The following is a 15,158-nucleotide window of genomic DNA, read 5'->3' on the forward strand; positions in this document are numbered from 1 at the left end:
GTGGAACTCAACAACCTCAAGTCACACAGTCTACCAACTGAGCCAGCCAGATTTTTTTTTTTAAACATGCACAATTATTTCTAACAACTCCAACAGTTCACCTGTATTAGACCACCTAATATACCTGTTTTCTTCACATGGTTTACAAGATATCCAGAATTTTTGATGTAGAAATCTTGAAGACTGAAACCTGCATCCTAATGTTGGCATCCTTCTGTTCTTTGTGAAGTTGAGACAAAAAGAGGGGGAATTTTTTTTTTTTTTTTAAAAGAAAGTGGTAGATAGCCTGTCTAGAAATTTGGCCATGAGAGAGGGCACACCGTCCTGCTGCCCGGTTGGGCTAGTCCTGGAGCCAGTGAGACATATGTCCTCTGCCAGGCTGAAATAATTGTCCCAGTGTAGAATGAGTGTGGTAAGATGAGGGAAGGAGCAAGGTGCTCCTCCTGGAGTTTTAACTTTTAAATATCTCAGACGAGTACCATATCCCAGTACACCATGAATTTCTTTTTCCAAAAGAGCAGGAGTTCTCCAGAAAAATGGAGGTTTGCGTGTCATCTAACACTGGAGCCCCGACAACAAAGCATCCCTGGAGGAGAATACATCCGCGTCATACATTTTCCTTCGCTAAGAGGTGCAAGAAAGATGTCTAAATGCAATCTCAACGCGATGGTTTCGTCCAAGACTTGTAGGCCATTTCTCGTGTGGGAGCATGATCGCTTTTATTTGACTGCTGTTACTGCACGTGCACAGGAATGGTGGTGGTTATTGGTCCTCTGGTCTGGGAAGCCTCCCTATGCTCTAAAGATTTTTGGCAGTGGGAGGGATGGGTGGGATTTATTTATGTATTTATGTATTTGGGGGTCAGTGCATGAGCCTGTTAAAACCAACCCCCAGGGGGCAGCACTTGGCCAGCTTGGTGGCCAAACGCAGAACCCTGACTGGCCATGTTGCCGCCCCAAGGGAAGAGAGAAGAAAAAGGTCAAATATTTCCCCACTCCTTCTTTCATGTAGTTACAGTTCTTTTTTTTTTTTTTCCCCCTGACCCTTCACCGCTTTTGACAGAATGGGCTAGGGGAAGCATTTTTCCTAGACAGAGATTTCGTCATTCCCTGGTGTCATTTTTAATTCATTTGCTTGCTTTTGCAAGCCACAGTCTCTTCAAAGTTCAGCTTCCCTGGTACCCGACAAGCCTTTCTTAGGTTCTTCTTCCCTCAGAAACATACTCAGATTGCCTCAATGTTGCTGTTCCTGATTATGTTTCCTGCTTTTGTGTTTTGCATAATTGAATTTTGCAAGTTTTTGGCTGACTTGTATAATACTGTTTGTAGTATTAAATCATGGCTCATCTCACAAGCAGATCTGGCTATGGCCTGAGAGTCTAACACACTGGACTATGAAGGGAATTTAAACCACCGATTCCAAGAGGAAAAATGAAACATCCAAAATATTAGAATATTTTAGTCCTTCAATCTCCCTCTTATGACAAAGTTAGTTGGCCAAGTGATAGGGAGAATGAAAGTCACTCTTTTTCCACAGGTTGTCACGTTTTATTTACTGGAGGATTATCTGGCTGTATAGTCTACCCTTTAAGACACTGGGATCTTAAGTTGCCAAAATAAACTTTAACTTTCTTGGACAATGTTCTAGAGGTAAGCTAGAGTGTCACCCTCTCTTCCTACGTATCCATAATACAGCCACATAGCTCTTGCTTTTTAAGTCAGAGCTGGCCATTTAAGCTTACACTTACTCTGATTTGGCAGGAATACATTTTTAAAAAGTTATCTAAAAATTCTTCTTATTATAAAAAGCTTTAAAGAGCCACAAAAACAGAGACTATAAATAGCACAAAGAACACTCCTATGCCCGTCTAGCCCCCAACTGCCACCTCATTCACTTATGACCCCTGTTCTGTATAGATCCCCTCCCTCTTCCCTGGCCTGCACTGGATTATTCTGGAATAAATGCCAAACATCAAGCGAGTGGGATAGATTCCAAAAAGGAAAACAGCTTAAGTAGTCTTTTCACTGTAAGAATGGAAGCATCAGTATTCTGTTTTGAACTTTGCCTTTTCTCGGTACTTCAGAGAAACCTCACGGCAGCCTTTGTTAAGTTGTCCAATTTGAGTCTTGGCTGGCATACAGTCTGTATTCCCTCTGGTTGCTGTCTGGAGACCTGTTAGTCTGTTACGTGTGATTTCTGCTGAATAATGCGAGATGATTTGGTGACTCTGATGATAAATTCAACTGTTTTAAAGATGAAAATGTTCCTGAAACTATTTCAAATAATTCTGAAACCAATTGCATACGTTTAAGAAATGAGTAAGTTTGTTGTTCTTGTAAATCAGGTTACTCACTATGGGAGAAGGGAGATAGAACAAGGAAGCAGATAAAGAAGAACGCTGTTTTATCAGTTTTGAACTGGAGCTATTTATATGAACGTGTGTGTGTGTGTGTGTGTGTGTGTGTGTTTTCTCTCCCTAACACCACCTCCTCTCACCCCCAGCTCTGTCCCTGTCCTCTGAAATGACCTAGAAGCAGTAATATACTAATAATGAGCACGCCTACAGTCCCGAGCTTGCTTTCTACTTACTGTTCCACAGAACCCAGGATTGTTTGGGAAACTGGTCATTTCCAGGTTTGAGACAGATAAAGTAGAAGGGGAGCTTAGAACATCTTGAGTCAGAAAAGAAAAAAATGCCCGAAAACTGAGGGGACACAAAAATTGGCTTCAAGTGCCAAATTTGGGATAATTTGCCATTAAAGAAAAGAGTGATGATCATGGATTATGGGACATTTGTCTCAGTCTGCTCAAACTGCAGTAACGGAAAACCACAGGCAAGGTGGCTTAAATGACAGACATATGTCACAGTGCCAGAGACTGGGCACCAAAGATCAAGTGCCTGATGAGAACCCTCCTGGTTTGCAGACGGATATCTTTTCGCTCTAGAGTGGAGGGGAGGGCGCTGGTCTCTTCCTCTTACGAAGACATTAATCTCAGCATGGGGGAGATCAACCTTCATGACCTCATGTAAATCTAAGTACCTCCCAAAGGCCTTCCCTCCAAATACCATCACGTTCTGGATCAGGGCCTCAATATTTGAACTCTAACTGAATATTTTAATTAAAAGTTATAAAGGACATTTAGGGGCTGCAGAATTTAAGGGTGATGTGTTATGTCTGCAACTCACATTCAAATGGTTTGGCCAACAATGTTGCTGTATATTTAGAGAGCGACAGAAAGCAAATGCAGTGAATGTTACAATCCATAAACTGAGCAAAGAATGTATAATGTACTATTGTACTATTCTTCCACCTTTTCTGTAGGTTTGAAAGTTTTCAAAATGAAACCAGGAAAACTAAAGTGACAGGAGGGGGGAAAAAATGGACAAAGGAGCAGCTAAAACCATCTCTGTACTGACTGGATAAAGGTGTCCTGCTTTCTGTGCAGTTTCACTCTTCCTGAAATCTCTGGCCTTGTTAGGTAAGAGAGGAACTTCTTGGGTCTGTATTGTCAAGAAACAAGTACCCTCATTCTGTTTGGGGCTATGGTTAGGCATTATACCAACAATTAGCCTTTCTGTTGATAGAGCAACTCACGAACAGTGTTGATTGCCATTCCCTTGTAGTAGAGCAAAGAGTAAATGGAGTTTCTCCCTCCTGATGCAAAACCTACTAGTTTAATCTCCTTTACTGCCTGAGGGTGCCATTCCTTCTTACTGTCACCATTTGGCTCCAAAACCAATACGTACTGTCTGGACCCATGTTTCGTTGACCTTCAGCTTGGTGCAGGAGCAAGGTCACCAGTCTTCCTCGGGTCAGTCATCTCAGTGGCCTAGCCCCGCCCTGAATCCATGTGACTCTGAAGCAGCCTTGGGTTTCTACCGTTCTTCCGTGCCTCCTTCTACTAAGACCGCTGAGGGTCAGAGGCCAGCAATGACTTCTCACTGCCCAAACAACACGCAAATGGATTGTGCTGGTACTTAAGATGTGCCTTTTATTTATATTGTGATTGGCCACTGAAGGCTTTGTTTCACAAAACAAAGTTCGTGAAAATATCCAATTTTTATGAAGGAAGCCCTACCCCTCAAGACAGTTTTCTTGCTCAACCTGTTCATTTAATTCTTTGAACAGCCAAGTTTTTAAAGACTTCAGCATAGCCCAGGATGTGATACAAACGCACCTTCAAAGAACTAAACCTAATTTCCAGTCTGAAGAAGATAGATGCCCAAGATTAACTTTAGCAACTTTTGGCCAAGATGTTAAGTGGTCACTTTCTCAATAAGGCACCTGCAGCCTCAGAGTTAACTCAAGGATTTTTCATGAACTCACTCTAGCCACACAGCTACTGCAAAGGGAATGTCCATCAACCATGCTGCCTCATGTCCACTTGCAAGGAAACCTCATTTGACATAACATTGATCTCAGTGAGGGATCAGAGGGTTATTAGTAACATTATTGCATAAAACCTACCCTGTTAGGGAGAAGGTTCTTTGGAGTGATTGAAACTGGACCTTGGAACAAAGAGGGTAAAGTGCATCACATAGTTAAGTGCCCACTGGCCGCCTGGATTGAGGCCCTTAATCCATTCTGACACGTGTCCTATAGCATGTCCATTAGAGTTTTCCAGGCAGCTACTGGCCATAGGTTAGCTGGTCAGCATTTTAGTTTTTGAAGCACACTAGGATTCTGAACTGGATAGTAGGGAACATGATTTGTAGCAGAATTCCAGGTACTCTCCTGGGAGAGTCTTGGTATTTTTAAAATCTTGATTTTCTAATCCTTATTTAACATTTATTTCTACACCCAGACACTGGGGGTCAGTATTTGCTCATAAATGCCTCTGGATTTGCCTGCAAACCTAGTTCTATTTACAAGAGGTCATGGCTAAAGAGGCCTGGAATGGATTGTAGGATCTCTTTCCCTGATCATGTAAGCGTAGAGCTCAGCGGATGTAAACACGAAATGTAAATAGAGACCTCAGGGTCCCTCATGGGATTGTAACTTGGGAAAGAGACATAAATAAATGCAAACTTAGATTTTTAATCTAAAATATAAACTAATACCAAGTCCTTGCTGGTTTCTGGAGTCTTGCTGGTGTCTGGCAACCGTGGTCCTGCCAACACACTCAGATGCTCAGCCAGCATCCTGACCGTCACCCTGACTTTAGTTCTGATCAGTTACAGAGTCCTGTTGATTTTCTCTCCTCGTTCCTTTCAAATCCATCTCTTCTGTATCCTCCCCGCTCAGGCTCTGGGTCACGTCCTCAGCTTTGCTCTCTTTAAACATTTCAGACATTGAGCTCCCTCCTTCTACTTTTGCTCTTCACCAGTCCTCTCCAAAAATTTGTCAGATGACTTTACAAAAGTTCTGCCACACAAAACACAATGCAGGCGTTCAGGGATACCAACACCTTTTTAAGGATCTGCCTTTGCCCTCATCATCTCTCTATCACCCCGCTCCTTGCCTGCCTAGTCTCTGCTTATCCCTCGGGACTCTTAGGCTCCCTTATGGTCCCTGACTTACCTATGCCGGACCTCACTTGTCCCCTTGTCCCTTCTCTTTGTGTCAGGAGAACTGAATGAATCTCAAGTCCCCCGCATCCTGAAGTTGAGGTCCAGACAAGGTCATGAATATTTACTCTCCAACATTTCAAAAACATATACCCCTTGAGTCCTGGACTGTTCATTTTTATAGGTTCAAAATATTTGTCGTCTAGCAGATATTTGATCTTAATCTGTACCGTGCTCTGTGGCTGTCTTCCCGTCGGTCCACACAGATGGAGAAACCCGGCTGCTGGTGGACAGAGAGCCAAATGAAGACAAGTGGCCTGACAGCTCTGAGCATTTCTCCATGGGCAGCTGCCATCATGGTGTGGAAACAGGTTAATGACTCATGTTCTTGCCCTTTAATCAAATAATAGAGTTAAATGTAGCAGTATAAATATTCTGAAAATAAGTAGAGGATCCCTTAATCCTCCCATCCTGAGAGCTATTTCATCCTATATGCATTTGCATTTTTTCACATAGATATATTCTTAGTTTACATTCCATTGTGGGTTTTTTAAAATCATAAGTATTTCTCCATGGTTCATGGGCTTCAAACTATCTTAATACATGGATAAATATTGTCCCATCATTTGGATAGAACTTAAATGTCCCAACAAGGAAAAAAATTAGATGCTTTCAATGTTCTACTATAATAAATAATTCTGTTTCTATAACAGGCCCATCTTGAATGGGTGTGAGCTTCGGTACAAGAGCACAGTGGTGGCCAACATGCTACTTGTCTAAATATTTTAAAATACCAATCAAGCTAACAAACATACATAGAATGTTTTGTATGTTTTATATAACCTGACAATTATACCTTTAAAACAAAAAGTATTTTAAAATACATAGACATTTTATATGACTGAAACCCAGCAAACATCAAGAATGGCTATGGAAGTCTTCTCTGAAAAGATGTCCTACATACCAAACCTTGAATGATACAGTGTATATGTCAGAGTGTGCATATGCGCGTATGTCTGTGTGAGTGCTAAGGCAGAAAGGGGTATTTAAGAAGTAGATAAGCTAAGGCTAAGGTAGCTTGGGCACAGTAATGAGCAGTGAAGCATCATGGGATAGGATTAGAGAAGTAGGCAGATGCTACATTGGGCCATGGTGAGAGGGATGGAAAAAGAGAGGGACGGGGAAGGTCTTCTCAGCCGAAGAGTGGTCCAGCAGCCCAAGCCCTTCTGGCCACAAAGAGCTTCAGCCATTTGAGCATAGTCTCCCCAAGGCAAGGTTTTACTTTTCACTGTTGTGAAATACGATCCTTGTGAGAATCATAAATCCTATCATCTTTAAAGAGAGGTTAAGCCTCCCAAATATATAAAGCATTGAGAGAACTGAAAGTAGAAATGGACAGCAATACATTAATATTAGCAAACTTTAATACCTCCCCTTCAGTTAGGATAGAACAACTAGACAGAAGATCAATAAGGAAACAGAGGACTTGAACAACACAATGGAACCAACTGGACCTAAGAGACATATACAAAACACTGCTCCCCAAAAGAGCAGAATACATATTTTTCTCAAGTTCTCAAGTTTCTCAAGTTCTATGTGCACATAAATCACATGCTAAGCCACAAAATAAGTCTTAACAAAGTTAAGAAGATTTAAATCATACAAAGTATCTTCTTTGACCACCTGAAATGAAACTAGGATTCAATAGCAGAAAGAAAATGGGAAAATCATCTAAAATATGAAAATAAACAATTTACTTGAAACAATAAATCAGAGAAGAAATCACAAGGGGATTTAGAAGAAATCTGGAGGTAAAATGAAAATACAACATACCAAAAGATATTGAATACAGTAAAAACAGTACTAAGAAGAAAGTGTATAGTGACAAATGCTTAACATTAAGAAGAAAGATCTTAAATCAATAACCTAATTTTGCATCTCAAGGAACTTCAAAAGAAAGAGCAAACTAAACCAAAAGAAGAAAGAAAGAAAGAATAAAGATTAGAGCACAGATAAATCGAGCAGAGAATAGAAGCAAAAGAAAAGTTAACAAGACCAAGAAATGGGTTTTGAAAATATCAACAAAATTGGCAAATCCTTAGCTAGACTCAGAAAAAAAGAGATGAAACTCAAATAATTAAAATTAGAAATGAAAGAAGGGACATTACAACTGATGTCATGGGAGTAAAAAGGATTGTAAAAGACTACCATGAGCAATTTTATGTTAACAAATTGGATAACTTAAAAGAAATGGATACATTTCTAGAAACATACAACCTACAAACACTGACTCATAAGAAATAACAAAATCAGAGTAGACATAAAACTAGTAAAGAGATTGAAGCAGTAATCAAAAGCCTCCCAACAAAGGAAAGTCCAGACCAGAGGCTTCACTGGAAAATTCTACCAAATATTTAAAGAAGAATTAATACCAACCCTTCTAAAACTTTCCCAAAGAATTGAAGATGAGGGAACATTTTCAAACTCATTCTATGAGGCCAAAATTACTCTAATGCCAATAAAAGAAATAAAAGCCACCCAATTTGGAAAGAAAAAAAGTCAAATTATATCTGTTTCATAGACAACATAATTTTCTATGAGAAAACTCTAGAGATTCCACCAAAAAAAAAACCTGTTAAAATTAAGAAATTATTTTAACAAAGTTATAGGTAGAAAATCACACAAAAATCAACTATGTTTCTATACACTAACAATGACCAATCTGGAAAGAAAATTAAGACAACAAACCCATTTATCATAAAATCAAAAAGAATAAAATACTTAGGAATAAACTTAACCAAGATGAAAATCTTACACACTGAATGCTACAAAACATTGCTTAAAGAAATTAAGGAAGACACAAATATATGGAAAGATATTTTGTGCTCATGCATTGGAAGACTTAACATTGTTAAAATGTCCGTACTATGCAAAGTTATCTACAGATTCAGTGCAATCCCTATCAAAATCCCAATAGCATTCTTTGTAGGAACAGAATTAAATATCCTACAAATGAAGCTCAAGAGACCCATAATACCCAAAGCAATCTTGAGGCCTTGCACTGCCTTATTTCAAAACATACTACAAAGAAACAAGACTCTGTAATACTGCCACAAAAAAAGGTATATACACTAATGGAACAGAATAGAGATCCCAGGAAGAGAGCTTTGCATGATATGGTCAAACAATTATTGATAAACATGCCAAAACTACACAATGGGGAAAGGACAGTCTCTTCAAATGGTATTGGGAAAACTGGATATCCAAGTGTAAAAGAATTAAGTTGGACCTTACCTTACACCACACATAAAAATCAACTCAAGGGACGCCTGGGTGGCTCAGTGGGTTGAGGCCTCTGCCTTCGGCTCAGGTTATGATTCCGGGGTTCTGGGATCAAGCCCTGCATTGGGCTTTCTGCGCAGCGGGGAGTCTGCTTCCTCTTCTCTCTCTCTTCCTGCCTCTCTGCCTACTTGTGGTCTCTGTTTCTGAAATAAATAGATAAAATCTAAAAAAAAAAAAAAATCTACTCAAAATGGTTTAAAAACCTATCTATAAGAACTAAAAGTATGAAACTCCTAGAGGAAATGTGGGGCTAAAGATTCAGAACATTGGATTTGGCAATGATTTCTTTGGTATGACACCAGAAGCACAAACAACAAAAGTAAAAATAGGCAGAACTATATGAAATGTAAAAACTTCTGTGCATCAAAGGAAACACTCAACAGAGTGAAAAGACAACCTATAGAATGGTTGAAAATATTTGGTTGCAATATTTGGTTGCAAAATTTGGTTGCAAATGGTTGCAAAAAATATTTGCAAATCATATATATTAGAGGTTATATCCAAAATATGTAAGGAATTTCTACAACTCAACCTCAACAAAAAACAAATAACCCAATTTAGAAATGGGCCAGGGACTTGAAAAGACAATTCTCCAAAGAGAATATACAAATGGCCAACACATATGAAAAGTTGCTCAACATCACTTATTACAAGAGAAACGCAAATCAAGGGGCACCTGGGTGGCTCAGTTAAGTGTCTGGCTCTTGATTTTGGCTCAGGTCATGATCTCAGGGTTGTGACCCTGAGATCCCCAAGTTGGGCTTTGTGTCGGGGCATAGAACCTGCTTGTGATCCTCTGTCTCCCTCTGCCAACCCCTCTCTCCCCCTATATGAAAGAAGGAAGGAAGGAAGGGCAAAGGAAAGGAAGACAGACACACAGAAACAAAGAAAGAAAAGAAACTGCAAATCAAAACTACACTGAAATATCACCACACATCCATTAGAATGGCCACTATCAAAAGAACAGAAAAGAGTGTTGGCAAAGATGCAGAGAATTCTTTGGCACTGTTGGCAGGGGTGTAAAATAGTACTGCCATTATGGAAAACAGTATAGAAGTTCCTAAAAAAAATTAAAAATAGCATTACCATATGGTCCAGAAATCCTACTTCTAGGTATATATCCAAAAGAATTCAAACCAGGATCTTGAAGAGATATTTGTACACCTGTCAATTACATTATGCACAACAGCCAAGAGATGGAAACAACCCAAATGTCCACTGAGAAATGAATGGATAAAGAGAATGTGATATATACATATAATGGAATATTATGTAGACTTAAAAAAGAAGGAAATTCTGTCACCTGCAACAACATGGATGAACCTTGAGGACATTCTGCTAAGTGAAATAAGCCAGTCAGAAAAGGGAAAATACTTGGGACGCCTGGGTGGCGCAGTTGGTTAAACGACTGCCTCCGGCTCAGGGCGTGATCCTGGAGTCCCGGGATCGAGTCCCACATCAGGCTCCCAGCTCCATGGGGAGTCTGCTTCTCCCTCTGACCTTCTCCTCGCTCATGCTCTCTCTCACTGTCTCTCTCTCTCAAATAAATAAAATAAAATCTTAAAAAAAAAAGAAAAGGGAAAATACTGTATGATTCCATTCATATGAAGTATCTAAAATAACCAAAATCATAGAAGTAGAAATTAGAAAGGTTACAGGGAAAGGGAACTAGTATTTAATGAGTTTTTAATGAGTATTTAATGAGAGTTTCAGTTTTGCAAACTGAAAAAGTTCCAGGGATCCCACTGCACAACACTGTGAATACACTTAACTGTACTCTTAAAAATGGTTACATCGATAAATTTAATGTCATGTGTTTTTAGCACAATATAAAAAAGAGATGAAGGGAAAGATTCTACACTTTTTTAAAAGATTTATTTTAGAGAGAGAGTGTGTATGTATTAAAGTAGGGGAGAGGAGCAGAGGGAGAGGGAGAGAATATCAAGCAGACTCCCCGCTGAGTGTGGTTCCCAATGCGGGGCTCGATGCCGGGACCCTGAGATCGCAACCCGAGCTGAAATCAATAGTCAGACGCTCAACCCGGTGAGCCACCCAGGAGTCCCAAGACTTCTAAACTTCTGAATGGAAATGATGTCATGACAAGCATCAGCATGAAACGAAAAGGACGATGGTTATTTTTATGATCGTCAAAGTCTTGCAAAAGTAGCAAAAGTACCGAATTTAAAATTTGGATTTTGAATTTTATCATACAGTTGTCATAAATTACTTCCCAAAAGGATTCTCCAATGCAAAGTAAGCCTGGTCTTAGATCTCATTAAATCCACGAAGCAATAGTGGGAGGAAACATTCTGATGTGACAGAGGAGCCTCAGAGAAGCTGAGGAACTCACCCAAAGTCACAAAATTAGTATACAACTGCCTCAGGATTCAAACCCAGGGCTCACTACCTCCACCGCCCATGCCCTTGACTGCTACACCATACTGCTGCTAGTTTGAAAAAAATTTTTTAATTGAGAGGTCTGTTTAAAACTGGCCAAAGGTAGTCCAGTGAAGCAAATCCCATTTGCATTCTCTTACAAACGAATATGGTGCCACCAAGAAGTCCAGCAGAACAGTGAGTGGAGCTAGAGAGCTTAGATTTTTTCACACAAAATTTCAGGGTTTGCTTTTCTCCGTGAGACAAATAGAATTCACTTTTCCTTCTTTTCTCAAACCATCTGCTTTGATATTTGGGGAGTCTGGACCTTGTGTGTTAAAGTCTAGCTGGATTATATGAATACACACATAGGAATAGGCGAGCTGAACATTTTAGTTGCCGAAAAGTAAAACAAACATTGTGCCTTCTTCAGTATGGGGAATTTAAAGCCATAGTGCTCCAGCCTTTGGAAACTATCAGTGTCAGGATCCTCAGTCAGAAACAGGAGAAAGCATTCTCACTAGCCTGAACAAAACACAAATTTCTTAAAGGATATCAAGTGCCTCGCAGACTTCTTGGGAAAGCCAGAGAATTAAGCTTGGAAGGTCCACTCCACTGAGAATAACACCCAAAGCACAGAGTGGAAGGGCTCCAGCAAGGACTCCAATACCCCTGCCATTGGGCACAGACCCTGTAGCTCCCAGCCATGACTTTGGACACGGTTCTAGAACATCTGCTCCTGCTATCCCAATTGGCACTGGTCTAGTACATTGCAAAAATGGCCATCAATTCTTCTTTTCTCCTGTATCCATCCATCCATGCTCCTTTACCAGGATACTTTGAATGACTCCCCACCTGATTTCGGGGCTCAGCCAATGGGATGTCAGGAAAGTGACGCTAGCAGAGACTTGTGAAGCCTGTGCACTATGGAGCTTGTCTTCTTTTGGAACCCGGAAAAACTTTGGAAGCTTGGAGAAACCCAAGCTGACCTCCAGGATGATGAGACAGACATGGCACAGTCACCTCTGCCACCCAAACCTACAGCTTGTCAGCCACTAGACATGTAATTTGACGCTGACCTAGATCTCCCACCTATTAAACGGCTTGCCAGTTCACCAAGGACACAGGAGTGAGCCCAGCCATGATCAACGAAGCTGGCACAGACCACACAGTCTGGCCAACCCACAAAATCACAAGCTAAATAAATGATGGTTATTACAAATTAAGTTTGAAGTATCAGCAGCAAAAGGTACCTGATATTAGTTTACTAAATTCTTTCACATACCTTTTCTCACTCTCTGCTCCCAACTCTCTAAGGTAAAAGAACAGGTACCTTATCTACATGTGCCAAGGAGGAAGAAATTGAGCCTCACAGAAGCTTAATAACTTGCCAAATGTCAAACTGCTAATAAATAAATAAGGTAGATTTAGAATAGAGGTTACCTTGACCCCCCTAGTCAAAATATACACATCGACCATACTGTTCTGTTTGAGGCAAAGCAGTAGTGCCATATGGCTTCAGCTTAGCCAATGGTTCTGCTAATATATTCCTCTCTCCTCTGATTATCATCTGAACTCTGAAAATTCAAAAGAGGATCCCTCTGTCAAAATCTGTTCCATCATTTAGACGCAACTTTCAAGTAGTAGCCGGACTGGGCTAGAGTTTCAGGGGATCGTAGGGAATAAGCAGGGAAATATCTCCTGTGAGGAGCATACTTTGGAGGACATCAACATTTCTTAATCTCTGTGGAGCTCTGCTCTGGTCTCCTACTTACCGATGAGCTCTTACAGATGCTAGCATAGCTAAGAGGACCGAACATGTTACAGGCAAAGATCTTAGGATGGAATTTGGGGTCAGTACTAATATGAAGGCAAGCTCTTGGTTCTATTAAGGAACTTAACTCAAGTTTGTTATTAGCCATGGTTCTAGGAGGAATATGCACAGTAGTGTTATGATGTGGGAATAATAAGATACTGTTGGTGTTCGTTAGCAGGGTTCACAAAAGCTTTCATGGGGGATGTGGCATTGGAGCTGGACTCTAGGGACTGCAGCAGAAGGATGGAGGACAAGGAGGTAGACAAGTCTGGCAGGAGACTGGCTAAAAGGAGTCTCAGAAAATGGGAAAAACCAAATAGACTAATGTAGGTTTTAAGCAGGAATGACTAGAATAACCTTAACTGAAACAGAGAAGTTGTTCATAAATGCACCAGTTCTAGGATTTGCTAGCAATGAGAAATCAATGAAACAGGTATTACTTTAGAGTCTAAAGAAGAAAGAAGGGAGCTGGTGTAGGGAAACGTGATGAATTTCATTTTGAATATGTTGGGCTTGAAGTATCAGTAGATTATCTTTGTGGGCATGTCTGTGACCAGTTAAAAACCTAGCCTTGGACCACAAAAGGGAAGCCAATGGACTCAGCTGTGATTCCTACCTTGTAGAGTTTTGTGAGAATGAAATAGGATAGTATGTCTACATGTCTAGTTGAGTGCTTGGCCACAGAAGAAAGTTTAAGTTACCATTCAGTTCCTAGAATAAACAATTTCCTTACCCCACTTTTTTCCTCTCCTTTGGCGGTGGGGAAGCCTGACTTTCAATGTTTCCTAGGACCTACCAAGACTACCTTTGCCAAGTACCCATTATCAAGTATGGTTTGGGAACCCCATTCTAGAGAAAACAGTATGGTGATTTAAAAAATTTTTTAAATAGCATCACAATATGATTCTGCAATTCTATTTCTGAGCATGTGGCCAAAATAATTAAAAGTAGGGTCCTGAAAAGGCATTTGTACACCCATTTTCTTATTCAAAATAGCTAAAACATGGAAACCACCCAAATGTCCATTGACAGATGAGTGGATAAACAAAATGTGGTATGTACATACAGTGCAGTATTATTCAGCCTTAAGAAGGAAGGAAATTCTGACACAGGCTACAACACGGACAGAGTTTGAAGATACTATGCCAAGTGAAATAAGCTAGTCACAAAAAGACAAATACTATATGATTCCACTTATGAGAACTCAGAGTAGTCACCTCGTAGAGACAGACAATAGAATAACATTCTCCAGGGGCTGGGGGAAATGGCAAGTTCATGTTTAATGGGCACAGATTTTCAGTTTCCCAAGATGAAAAGAAATTTGGAGGTGAGTGTTGGGGATGGCGGCTCAGCACTCTGAATGGATTTAATTCTACTGAACTATACAGTTTAAAATGGTTAAGATAGTAAATTTCTATTCCATTTGACCACAATACATTTTTGGGAGGAAAAAAAAAATCCCATGACCGGGAGAGCTTGGTAAAATACAGATTCCCAGGCCTCACCCAAAAGGGTGCAGGTTCAATAGTTCTAAAGTGGGGAAATCTCTAACAAGCTTCCAGGTGATGCTGCAGCCGCCCGTGCCTGGGCCATACCTTGAACAACACTGCCCTAGAGGGAAACAGACTAACGTGAGGGAGGTAAGTTGAGTCAGGAAATGATCTTCTGTAACAGGGAAGACAGATAGCAGCTCTCTTAAGCCACTGTCAGTGTGGTGTATGCCTCTTTGTCAACCAGCTTAGCTCCCATGCTGATTCAGTTGGTACTCAGTAATTGCCTGTTGAGGCCCCTGGGTGGCTCAGTGGGTTAAACGTCTGCTTTGGGCTTGGGTTGTGATCTCAGGATGGAGTCCCATGTCTGGCTCCCCGTTCATCAGGGGGCCCTACTGCTCCCTGTCCATCTCCCACTCCCTGTCCTTCCCTCTGCAGAGAGAAACTTCCATGGCTCCCCAGGGCCGGGCCATGGGCTCCAAGGGCTGCTGCTGCATACACCAGTCCTCTGCGCAGGTCAGACTGCCACCCCCCGCCCCACACCGCCCCTGTTCCCTATGCCTCCAGCTACCAACCCTTCCCAGAGAGAGTTAAAGAACGACTTATCTCCCAGGGCACAATGGGG

The sequence above is a fragment of the Neovison vison genome, chromosome 4 (genome assembly GCF_020171115.1).
Source record: "Neovison vison isolate M4711 chromosome 4, ASM_NN_V1, whole genome shotgun sequence".
Classification (NCBI taxonomy): domain Eukaryota; kingdom Metazoa; phylum Chordata; class Mammalia; order Carnivora; family Mustelidae; genus Neogale; species Neogale vison.